Raw genomic sequence first — 12659 nt, forward strand, 5'->3', positions numbered from 1 at the left:
CACCCACAGTTACTATGACCTGGATGACTGAGAATCTTTACAGACATGAAATAATGAAATAAATACTTCTGTGAAATGAACGTTGTTCACGAGTCACAACATGCAAGTCCAAGTCAAGACTCAAGTCATTGAGGGCAAGTCTAATGTCAAGTTTCAAGTCTTTGTTTGTGCGACTTAAGTGCAACTCGAGTTTGAGTCTCAGACTCGAGTCCCCATCTCTGGATCCTCTTGGTCAGATGTGACTCCAATCTAAATGAAAGTTGTTCAGTGGAATTTTTACTGAAGTATTTGCTTTTAACCCTTTGGGGTCTGAGGGTATTTTATGCCACTCGAGTGATTTTGGCGTGCTCTGATTTTGTTGTCAATTTCAACAAATCCTAGCAGTATTTTCAAAGTCATATGACTTTTTTTCTTTTTTAATCCCCTGCTGGCCGAAAGGCCCAAAGGGGCATTATGTTGTGGTGATGTCCATCCTTCTGTCCTCCAAGGAAGCTTCTGAAATCAACTCCCCTCACAATTTGGTGAAGAATTTCATGAAACTTGAAAAGAGGCATTGTTATATGTCAGTAATACTCATATTGTAACTTTGTTAAATTCGGTCACATTTTACCAGAGTTACAGCCCTTGATTAACAAAATTATCTCATCTCATCTCATTATCTCTAGCCGCTTTATCCTTCTACAGGGTCGCAGGCAAGCTGGAGCCTATCCCAGCTGACTACGGGCGAAAGGCGGGGTACACCCTGGACAAGTCGCCAGGTCATCACAGGGCTGACACATAGACACAGACAACCATTCACACTCACATTCACACCTACAGTCAATTTAGAGTCACCAGTTAACCTAACCTGCATGTCTTTGGACTGTGGGGGAAACCGGAGCACCCGGAGGAAACCCACACGGACACGGGGAGAACATGCAAACTCCACACAGAAAGGCCCTCGCCGGCCACGGGGCTCGAACCCGGACCTTCTTGCTGTGAAGCGACGGCGCTAACCACTACACCACTGTGCCGCCTAACAAAATTATACTCTTCACAATTTTATGAGAATGTGTTTTCCTTTGGCCATCAACTCCTCTCACAATTTGTGGAGGAATTTCAGGAAATTTGGTAAAAGATCTTATGTGTCAGTAGTACGCATATTGTTATTTTGTTAAATTTGGTCGTATTTTACCAGAGTTGTGGCTCTTGATTAACAACCTTGTACTTTGACAATTTCATGAAGGTGTGTTTTCCTTCTGACACCAACTCCTCTCACAATATTTGGAGGAATTTCACCAAATTTGACAAAAGGCTTTGTTATATGCAGATTGAAATTTCGTATACGATACGATAATACTTTATTGTCAGTTTACACTGAAATTTGGTTTACATCCCTGAACAAGACTCGCTTGAGGACAACACACACATATAACATCACAGTAACAGTACAATAACCCACCACCATAGTCAGGGGTAAAGGCAAGACGGAGGACACAAACCTTCATACAGACATACATAAAAACAGCCATACATAACATGAGGGAAATTTTCACCATGTGTAATACATTGGATTAAACGCTCGCTGGTGCATGCTGCAGATTCAGTAAAAGAATTGATTGGTGTATAAAAGAATGTTTAAGTCTATTGCGGTTGAAGAAGGGAACTCTGAAGCGCCTATTTGAAGGTAATAATTGATATTCTTGGTGTAAGACGTGCGTAGCATCAGTGGAGATGCATGTGGCCAGTCTGAGCATACTCTTATTGTGAGCTTCCTGAAATAGGTGTGCTATGGGCTGCCCAATGATCTTAGAGCATATTTTTATTTGATGCTGGAGTTTAGCTTTATCCTTGACAGAGAGGCTGCTATACCAAGCTGTACTGCAGTAAAGCATAACGCTCTGGATCACAGATGTAAAGAACAAAAAAATTATTTGGTCGCTGACACCAAAAGATCTTAGTCTTCGCAAGAAATATATACGTTGTTGTATTTTTTTACATGTGAATTCTATGTGGTCAGTCCATGTCAGATTCTGGTCAATCATGACACCAAGGTATTTATAGGATAGGACTTGAGCAATGTCTGAGTTATGGATTTTAACTTTGGAATGTTGGAGAGGAGGTTTTCCAAAGATGACCTCCTCTGTCTTCACTGTGTTAATGATAAGATAGTTATTATCACACCATTCAATTAACCAGTCCACATTGTTTTGGTACAAAGAGTCATCATCTGATTTTGTGAAAAGAGTGACTAATGTTGAGTCATCTGAATATTTAAAAAGATATTGATTTGGCACATTGGTGGTGCTGTCCGAGGTATACAGGGTGAACAACCTGGGAGAGCTTATGCAGCCCTGGGGAACTCCAACATTGGTGGTGATGGGAGAAGAAAGTGTGTCATTAACCTTAACTAGCTGGACCCTGTTTGTTAAAAAAGAAAAATACCAGTAAATAATATAGGGGTTTATATGAAACTTAATCATTTTAGACAGAAGCAAGTTTGGCTGAACAGTATTGAATGCTGAAATCAATAAAAAGTGCCCTGGCATATGTGTTGGATTTATCTAGATGTTTAGATATGATATGTGTCAGTGCAACCACTGCATCCTCTGTGCTACGGCCTTGTTTATATGCAAATTGGTAGGGGTCTTGAAGTCCCCCCATCTGTCTGTTTAAATGTTGGACTATGATTTTTTCTAGTGACTTCATGATCACTGATGTGAGGGCTATTGGCCTATAGTCATTATGTTCTTTAGGGCATTTCTTTTTGGGGATAGGTTTAATGTGAGATGTTTTCCATGCTAGTGGGATATAATGGGTGTCCAGGGACTGCTGAAAAATGGGTTGCCATACCAGGGCTAGTTCCCTGGCGAATGTTTTTAATATAAGAGCACTGCTGTGGTCAGGCCCTAAGGCTTTCCTTGTATTATTGCGCTGGAAGACGCCCCTAACCTCCTCGACAGTTATGAGGATTCTGTCAGAGTAGGACGGGTTAATGGTGTTGATTATATTTTCACAATCACTGAAGTGGGAAGAAGAATCAAACCTGCAAAAAAAGTCATTCAGTTCATTTGCAAACATGAGTTCATTACCAGTCACAATGGGTTTGTTGGAAGATGACATTCCAGTTATTTTTTTCATATTGTCCCAGAGTCTTTTGGGTTTTTTTTCTTTAAAGTTATTTTCCAGCTGATCTCTATGTACCTGTTTAGCTTCCCTTAGTTTGTTTTTTAAAACCTTCTCCAATTGTTTACATTTAATCATGTCTTTGCTTTTGAAAGCTGCTTTTCTTTTGTTAATTATGTCTTTAATGTCCTTGGATACAAATCGTTTGTTATTGGGATAGATCTTTATACGTTTACTGGGGATAACTAACTGTGCACAAAAGTTAATATAATCTGTGATGACTGAAGTGGTGACATCTAAGGAGTTCTGGTCGTGGAATATATCCCAGTTTGTTATTTCAAAACATGCTCTCAGATCCTCGCACGCTTCAGGAGACCAGCATCGTATTTCTCTTTCTACTGCATTGCAGCGTTTCAATTTGGATTTGTATGTCGGGATTAAGTGAACCACATTGTGATCGGAATTAGCAATGGAGGGTCTAATTTTAGATCCATAAGCATCCTTTACGTTCACACAGCATTTATCCAATAGTCTGTCTTTCCGCGTTTCACCTTTGACTACTTGATAGAAGCCAGGTAGAACTGCGTCCAATTGGCAGTGATTTAAATCCCCTTTAATTTGGGCAAATTTTACCAGAGTAAAATTTTACCCTTGATTATTAACCGACTTGTACTTTGGCAATTTAATCAAGATGTGCTTGCTTTCTGAAATCAACTTCCCTCACAATTTTTATCCCCTGCTGGCCGAAAGGCCCGAAGGGGGATTATGTCATGGCGATGTCCGTCTGTCCGTCCGTCTGTCTCAGGAAGGGTACTGACCTTCTGAAATCAACTCCTCTCACAATTTCTGGAGGAATTTTACAAAACTTGGCAGGATTCTTTGTTCTCTGTCGGTAATACGCATATTGCAGTTTTGTTCAATTCAGTCGCATTTTACCAGAGTTATGGCCGAGTTGCCAGCGGGGGATATTGTGCTCTCGGAACACTCTTGTTTGTTTTCAGCACAATCTCAGCTACAATAATATCTCTGTAGTCTGTATGTCATGATTGTGCTTTTAAAAATATAACAGATAAATGAAGATGTTGTAAAAAGCAGTTTTAGAACTGTGTTGGAATGTGTGTAAAAACATGACCGTACCCATTGTGTTGAACCGTTTTGGTCACTTGAGATGATTCTGTTCGGTCTGAGGAATGGATCAAACAAAAAACTTAAATCTGCTCCATTGATTTGGACAATTAACTGGCCATCAAGAAATGTATGCCCTGTTGCTTTGGGATAAAGGGTTGGCAGTGGGAGGGGTATTCAATGAGAAAGGTAAAAATTCCATACCATTCAATGAGAAGAGTGAAAACTCCTCCCACTGCCAACTCTTAATCCCATCAGGTCAAGTCCCGATGGGTAAGGTCATGTTTTTTCACACATCCCAACACAGTTCTAAAACTGATTTTTACAACATCTTCATTTATCTGGTGTTTGACTTTATTTTGATATTTGACTCGATTCAGTGTGTCTTGAAATTAACTATTTTACTCAGTTCAGAACCACAGTCAACTCTGTTACACAATTACTCTGTAGTTTTACTCCAACTCCAAATTTTACTCTCTAAACTCAAAATACAGCAACATTAACTATTTTTTGAGGAAAATACTTTTAACTCTGGAAAAAACTGCTCAGTCATGTCAGGCCTTTCAATTATATAATTTGGGTTACACCCTGTATTTCGGAATTTGGGCCTTTTCCATCATGATACAGGGTAATTTGGGTTTTTCGGGCTCTGTGTTTAAACCTGCTGCTGATTTTTTAGCGACAAAGTTCTGAATTAATAAAGAAATCTATGAATTATTTTTACCTCTATTGCAAAATGTCTACAGCATTAATCCCTCTTGATGTACATGACAAAAATAATTAGAATGCAGTTAGTTAGGATTTAAAAGATGTGTTGGGGCCTGAGGAGAGCCTGGAGGAAAGGAGCCTGGGAATGAAAAAGCAAGTTCTGCACTGTTGCCATCAGAGAAACAAACCTGTAGCAGACCTGCGACACAAAAGGTTTTTCAGTCACATCACAAGAATTGGCAGCACAATTCACAGTCTGTAGTCAGGTTAAAGATCTTCGTTTAAACGAAAGGCCAGTGTCTAAGACGATCATCAACAAGAGGACCAAGCGCCAAGTCATTGATTCCACCCACACTTACATAACTGTGGATTTAAGATGCAAGCTGTACCTTTACGCACAGTTGTGTCCTGAATAGCTCTCTTTTATTCAGTCATTTACCTGATTTAAATCATATGACACTAGTTTTCAGGGACATGTTGCAGTTGAGGTCAGATAATGTGGGCTATCGGGCTATTTTTAGGTTTTTAAATGATACAGGAATTATTATTAGAATTTAGCCAGTGCTACCAACTTTTCAAAATTCCTTGGAGTGAGTTTTTTTTTTTTTTGGGGGGGGGGGGGGGGGGGGGGTCAACGGCAAAATTTTTCCGCACACCACGCAGTAAGTGGGAATTTTGTATTCAGTTTGATATTCACTTGTCTCCCTGCATTCTGGTGTTTTGTTTGTGGGTCGTCCAGCTGGAGATGGACAATAATGGGGGGGGGGGGGGTTTGAGATTTTGGATTTAGTAGATGTTCCTGCATTCTGGTGGATTTTTGGAGTGGCCTGCTGTGCCATACCTACATTCTTACACACCCTGACTTGCCAGGCCTTCAGCTTGTGGCCAACAAAAGCACCAAGTTTTGGCTTAAAAGCCCCCACACTAGAAAACTACAGATGACTGCCAATGTTCCTGTAGCCCTATAGACCTGTGTTTCAGATTTAAAGGTAAGTTCATGTTTGAAAATATTTCATCAGCTAAGCCTAAACACCTTCTGAATTGAAACTAAATGTTAAGTTTTTAATAACTGTTGCAAAAATAAGATTGTCCCTCACTGACTATTCATTATGCATTTAAGGGCTTTCCCCACCACTGGGTTCAGCAGAAGATTGGCATGGGGAAAAATATCAACAGCAAAAGAACAAATTAAATGCTTAAACAGTAAGCAAAATGTGCATGTGCTACAAGAAACATTAAAATGATTAAGTTTGAACAGTATTGAAACACAAAAAGCTGAACCTTGGCCATAGGTGGGAATGTGCACACAAAGTTAGGCTTAAAAATTTTGGTCATACTTAAATAAGCTATATTAATATCTCATCTCATCTCATTATCTCTAGCCGCTTTATCCTGTTGTACAGGGTCGCAGGCAAGCTGGAGCCTATCCCAGCTGACTACGGGCGAAAGGCGGGGTACACCCTGGACAAGTCGCCAGGTCATCACAGGGCTGACACATAGACACAGACAACCATTCACACCTACGGTCAATTTAGAGTCACCAGTTAACCTAACCTGCATGTCTTTGGACTGTGGGGGAAACCGGAGCACCCGGAGGAAACCCACACGGGCACAGGGAGAACATGCAAACTCTGCACAGAAAGGCCCTCGCCGGCCCCGGGGCTCGAACCCAGAACCTTCTTGCTGTGAGGCGACAGCGCTAACCACTACACCACCGTGCCGCCCTATATTAATATATTTCTTATTAATTTATTTCTTATCTATGTTTCTTATTAGTAATAGAGCATTCGTCAGGGCCTGTTATCTGACAAATATTCTCTACCTGTCTTGCCCTCTTTGAAACCCTGTCTCCTCAGTATATTGTTCTCTGTCTTTTTTTTAATTATTCACAAGTTCAAGTTCTTTGATATTACAGGTGACCATGCTTTATTTACTTTAACTGAGCAATTACATACATCATAAATAATTAAAAATAAATACCCTGTAAATAAACAATAGGTATGGTGGCTAATGGCTCTTCTTGCATTTGTAATATTATCTCTTACTTGCTTTATTTTACAACATTTCCAGTATGGCTTCAAATAAAGTCATAAAGTATGATAACATACAGTAAACAAACTAAAAATGCGCCTTAATAACCAAGTGCTAAGGAGGTGCTCTCCCGTGCTGCTTGTTGGGGAAGATAGAAGCTGTGGCACGGCAGTAGGCCGATAATGATTTAGCATGCCTAGTACACAGCTCTCGATATGGCATTAAATATTCTCACAACACTTATAGGCTAATACGATTAAGAAACTTTATATAAGTTCATAATTATGCCAGTAACACCACACATTGGCGGGCATATGTACAAACCTGTCTGAGACACCCGTCTTCAACTTGGATACCTTCTTCTCCCTCCTCTTCCTCTAAATTGACGGTAGGCAATTATCCAACTTCTGGTGAGTGCAGCATCATTAGATGCGCCACCTACCATAGGGGAGTGTGTACAGAAGGGAACACCTCTCTGCCTGTTTAGCCGTGCGTAAGGTGTAATTGATCGATCGCAAGTGGTTGGCGCGACGCAATGGGTAGCCTAGATCAGATAGATAAACTAGATTTTTTTCTAGCGTGAGAAATCGGAGGTATGGCGTGTGAGCGTGTGAAGACAATCAAATGCGTGTGTCTCACGCTGATTGCGTGAGAGTTGGCAGCCCAGATTTAGCACAATAGGGTCGTAAACATTCTGGTTCACACTCCAGTCCAGAAGGTGGCAGTAATGCACATAAAAGCTGTTTGCTAACTGCCATAAAGCAATATAAAAGAAGAAGAAAGAAAATTTCCCTATTGTGAAAATCCCGCTCTGGTCATTGGTACGCGAGTCGCTCCTCCATGAAATCATGACATGCCGATCGCCGTTGATGGAGAATTCGTGCTCTGCGCGAGGCTTACGGTGAGTTTGACGAACCCGGAACAACATGGGAATGGTGCAGATTTTGCGTCAATTACGAGAAATACATGCTAATTCTTGCTAATTTCTGTGTTTTTAAGGAAGAAAGTCAAGACATTGGGTTTTAGGCAGCCAAGTTTATTTAATCAACATTTTTTTTTTTACTTTTGGTAGCATATTTTGGGCACTTGACCTTAAGTTCAGCCCCTGCGACGGAGAACGTCGTAGGGGCCGAACTTAAGGTCAAGTGCCCAAAATATGCTACCAAAAGTAAAGAAGAAAAAAAAAACGGCACCGCTCATCATCAGTGTTGCAGTTCTCAAGATTGAATTGAATCACTGTCCTGAATCATGAACTGATTTTCTGTTCTGAAATTGATTTGCTTTCCTGAATCATCCGAAGCGTATAAAATCTGCATGCCATCTCGCAACAAGTTTTACCTCCAAATAGCCTGAACTCTGTCTGACAGATTTTATCCTGTTTACGGTGGGCGTTCCCACTGCAAAAGAGAAACCAGTTGAAATGGAAAGAGTGAAAGTGATTGTTCCCATGGTAACGCCATGATAGTCTTTTATGAATGTGTAAGTATGCGCTCAGTGCTCCGACTCCGGTGTGACTGAGGAAGGGACAAATTTTATGTTTCATCTAATTTAGCTAATTTAAAAACTATAATATTATTTGTCAGTGGGCACAGAGGAAAGTGTAAAGTATAAAGTTTCTCTCAATATGTTTATCATGCTCATATGATAAACTCGTGAACATATTTCTCTAAATCCATGACCTCCTCATTCTAAACCTGCCGAGCTTCGCCAGAGAAGCTCTTGACCCCTGAGGGTTAAAAATCCTTCGGTATTCAGAAGTACTTTTTAATGATTTTTTTTGTTTTCTTTTTAATGTCAGGACATTGCTGTAAATGCACTGCGGCAACGATACAGAATCTAATGACTCGGAAACAACCTACTGAATACAGTGACTTGCTTGTAGAACCTGTAGAATAAAAAGCTTGTAGAATTTGCTCCAGAGCCTTTAGAAGTGCTGATAAAAACACAGTTGAATCAACAAAAGGACAGCTGCTTTCTCAGGTTGGATGGGAAATTCACACGAGCTCATCATGAGTTGCTCCATAAAACCCCTTCAGCACTGGGCTATGATCATTTCAGTCACTCAGTAATTAGAGAACAAATCAGATGTCTGAGCTGTTCCGATAAATATGACTCTACCTGCTTCATCTAAACCTGACTTTTGAAACTCTTTTCCTTTCTCCTCTTATACCTAAATATTTTAGATTGGACTTTTATTTCCTGAGTTGGTGATCAGATTTTATGTTCTGTGTTTATCCCATGTGTCAGTGACGATGTGTGCAGCAGAAAACTCAAATCTGAACAGCTCGAACTGTGAATTACTGTTACAGGATTTAAAGTCAAACAAAATCCCAAAATAGATGCTGTCTGTTGATCATGGAAACTGCCCTGATGTGCCCCTCCCCCTGCAGGTTTCCGTTAAAAATACTTTCGAACAAAAATTTATCCATTTTAAAAGTTATGATATTGCTAAAAATAGGCTTCCCTGGATTCCCTGGATCCACTGAAACCGGATATCTGCCTGTGACGCCACCGGAACACTCGAGCACTGTTTCCCTTCAGTACACAGAAGCAACAAATAAAAGCTTCCAATTCTAAATAAAATAAAATCCCCAGGTGCCAATGTGCACTCTTTCTCTCTCTCTCTCTCTCTCTCTCTCTCTCTCCCTGTCTTTATGTGATCGTTTCTCCCCAGAATCACTTTTACATTAAAGAAATAATTAAAATGGATTTACAGTTAAATATGTGAGCATTAAAATAGTCAAGCAGAGAAATTCTACAAAACCCGACTCTTCAACCTTTATTTACTTTGTGCTGAAACATTTGCACCTCTAATAAACTGAATGTTAATAATTGTCAGTAACAGTGACAAAAAAGTGACAATGTGCAATATAAAGTGCACTATCTCTCCTGCTGCCCCCCTCTTCCCTATATCTTATTCTTTTATATTTGTATCTGTAAATATTTAATTTAATTTATCTAGAAGTTTTTTTTTTCTCTATTTTCTATTCTCTGTTTATCCTGTAATGATGATGATGATGGAATCTTAATTTCCCTGAGGGAACCCTCCCAAAGGGATCAATAAAGTTCTATCTAATCTAATCTCTAATCTAATCTAACGTTTCAGTCGTCATTATTAATATCTTGTGATTGGACAAGAGACGGGAGACAGTCCAACATGAGACACGTCATCTTCACAACCGCTATTAAACCAAGATGGGAATCTGTTGATGAAGTGTGTGTCATTGTGTCTCTGCAGGTTGTATGGTTGTGGTGTCTCAGATGAAGGCTGTGCTGCTCTGAGTTCAGCTCTGAGATCAAACCCCTCACACCTGAGAGACCTGGATCTGTCCTATAATAATAAACTGGGAGACTCAGGAGTGAAGCATCTCTGTGCTGGACTGGAGAATCCTCACTGTAAACTGGAGACACTGGGGTAAGATCATCTCTCTGAGAGTCACATGACCTGCTCCTCAGTAAGACCCATTCTCTAATAGTGAGACTGAAGCAGAGGTTTTAGCTTCATCATCAGTGTCCTGAGGAGGAAGATTGTTTCTGTTCACTGCACACTGATGATTTGTCACAGAGTCTTTGGGTCAGATGGACGTATGTGAGAAGCTGCAGCACAAAATGGGACTTGATCCGACTGCAGTGTGTCTGAAATGTAATTTTTAGAAATTACTTAAAATGAATAATCACCAGATTTTCTAAAAATGTTCCCAGCTGACCATCTCAGATTTGCTTCGTACTTTTTGAATAATGTCACTGTTCCCAATAAATAGTGTGTAAAATTTCAGGCTCGTATCTGCATTAGTTTCTGAGATGTAGAGGATAAAAGGTCCAAACTCATGATTTTTTAACTGTTCTTTTTTCGAAGTGCATGAAATTTTCAGGGTTGGTGTGAAATGTAGAGTTTCAGCGTTATTTTTCCAAGTTCACACGGCTGAATGAAACGAGGAAGCGAGACATATTTTGACCTGCAAGCTTTAGGTTTGACACGAGATTGGTAAATTAATTCAGGAGATAATGCAGTCCTAAAAAAGTCTTGATGCAGTGCAGGGACCGGTTGGGGGCGGGGCATATCCCAACCCAGGACCCCCTAAATCCAGCCCTGACGTGGATATAAATAATTATTGGGGTTTTTATTGTCCTCCACAGTATATTGTTGATGGAATGAAATAATGAAGATGAGCTCAAAGTGCAGACCTTCAGCTTTATTTTGAGAAACTTGCGTTTAAACTGGACGACTGGTGTTGAAATTACAGCACTTTATATTTGTGGTCTCTATTTTTTGAGGGATGAGAAAGTAATTAGACAAACAAACGTAATCATAAATTACACTGACATTTTTCTGTCTCCACCACTGAGAGGTGAAACCGTTATGGTTTGGGGTTTATTCCCATTTGTGTGAGATTCTTGTTCTCACGCTGTCTCGAGAACGAGTGGCTGAATGTTTGTTGGATTTATATGGAATGATCTTTGTTTACTTCCTTGATTCTCCAATAATATAAATCTATAGTGTTCTATAAATGCACTGTGTAGACGACGGAGAAACAAGTTTATTGCCCCTGTGTAGTGCACTATAAGTCTAGTAGAGACCCATCTGAGATTCAGTCTCTCTCTCTCTCTCTCTCTCTCTCTGATTAAAGTTCATGGTCTCTCTGCTGTTCTCTGTTCAGCTTCAGCTGCTGATGGTTTAATATCACACACAACAGAGGAGAGAAACTCAATATAACACTCAGTATTATCATTATTAATGACACTGTTAATGAGAATAAACAGGTGATATTAAATCCTTATGACATTCTGAATAATAAAATTAATTTTACACTCATCATCTTTAAAGTCAGTATTAAACCAAGATGGAAATCTGTTGATGAAGTGTGTGTCATTGTGTCTCTGCAGGTTGTGGGGTTGTGGTGTCTCAGATGAAGGCTGTGCTGCTCTGAGTTCAGCTCTGAGATCAAACCCCTCACACCTGAGACACCTGGATCTGTCCTATAATAAACTCAGAGACTCAGGAGTGAAGCGTCTCTGTGCTGTACTGGAGAATCCTCACTGTAAACTGGAGACACTGAGGTAAGATCATCTCTCTGAGAGTCACATGACCTGCTCCTCAGTAAGACCCATTCTCTAATAGTGAGACTGAAGCAGAGGTTTTAGCTTCATCATCAGTGTCCTGAGGAGGAAGATTGTTTCTGTTCACTCGGGGTGTAACGATTAATCGAGTTTGTCGACTAAAACTGATGACCAAATTAGTTCCCAACTGATGTAATAGTTGATTAGTTGGTGACATCATCACGTGTGTTTTTCGCGCTAACTCGGAATGCTTTGACGTTCGCGCTTACTGGAGAGAAATTCACAAAAGCGCGAAGGCAGCTTCAAAAACAAAAACCTCCAAAGTGTGGGAGCTTTTCACACTGAACTCTGAAAGGAAAGGTTGTGAATGACCCAGTTTGTAAAGCTGACCTTAGCTGGTATGGAAGCACATCCTCTCTGTCGGAGCGTGTGAAGAGGAAGCAGGTCAGCTCACTGGATGAAGGTTCATCTCAGGAAGTTAGCTAGCTAGTTGGCTAACGTTAATGGTGAAAGCCGTCTTATGGTCTTCATGTTATGAGCTGTACCGTTTATTTGAAATGCAGAGTCTCTTGATTTGTTGATGGAGTTGGAACAGAGAAGCAACTAACAACCTGTTATTCCCAGCGAACCTG

General features: G+C 40.2%; 1 pseudogene; it reads left to right on the forward strand.

Moving 5' to 3' along the window:
* LOC132870561 (NLR family CARD domain-containing protein 3-like) overlaps positions 1–12659 on the forward strand; it is a 60428-nt pseudogene that overhangs the window by 37559 nt on the left and 10210 nt on the right.

This window comes from Neoarius graeffei, chromosome 22, assembly GCF_027579695.1.
Source record: "Neoarius graeffei isolate fNeoGra1 chromosome 22, fNeoGra1.pri, whole genome shotgun sequence".
Lineage (NCBI taxonomy): Eukaryota > Metazoa > Chordata > Actinopteri > Siluriformes > Ariidae > Neoarius > Neoarius graeffei.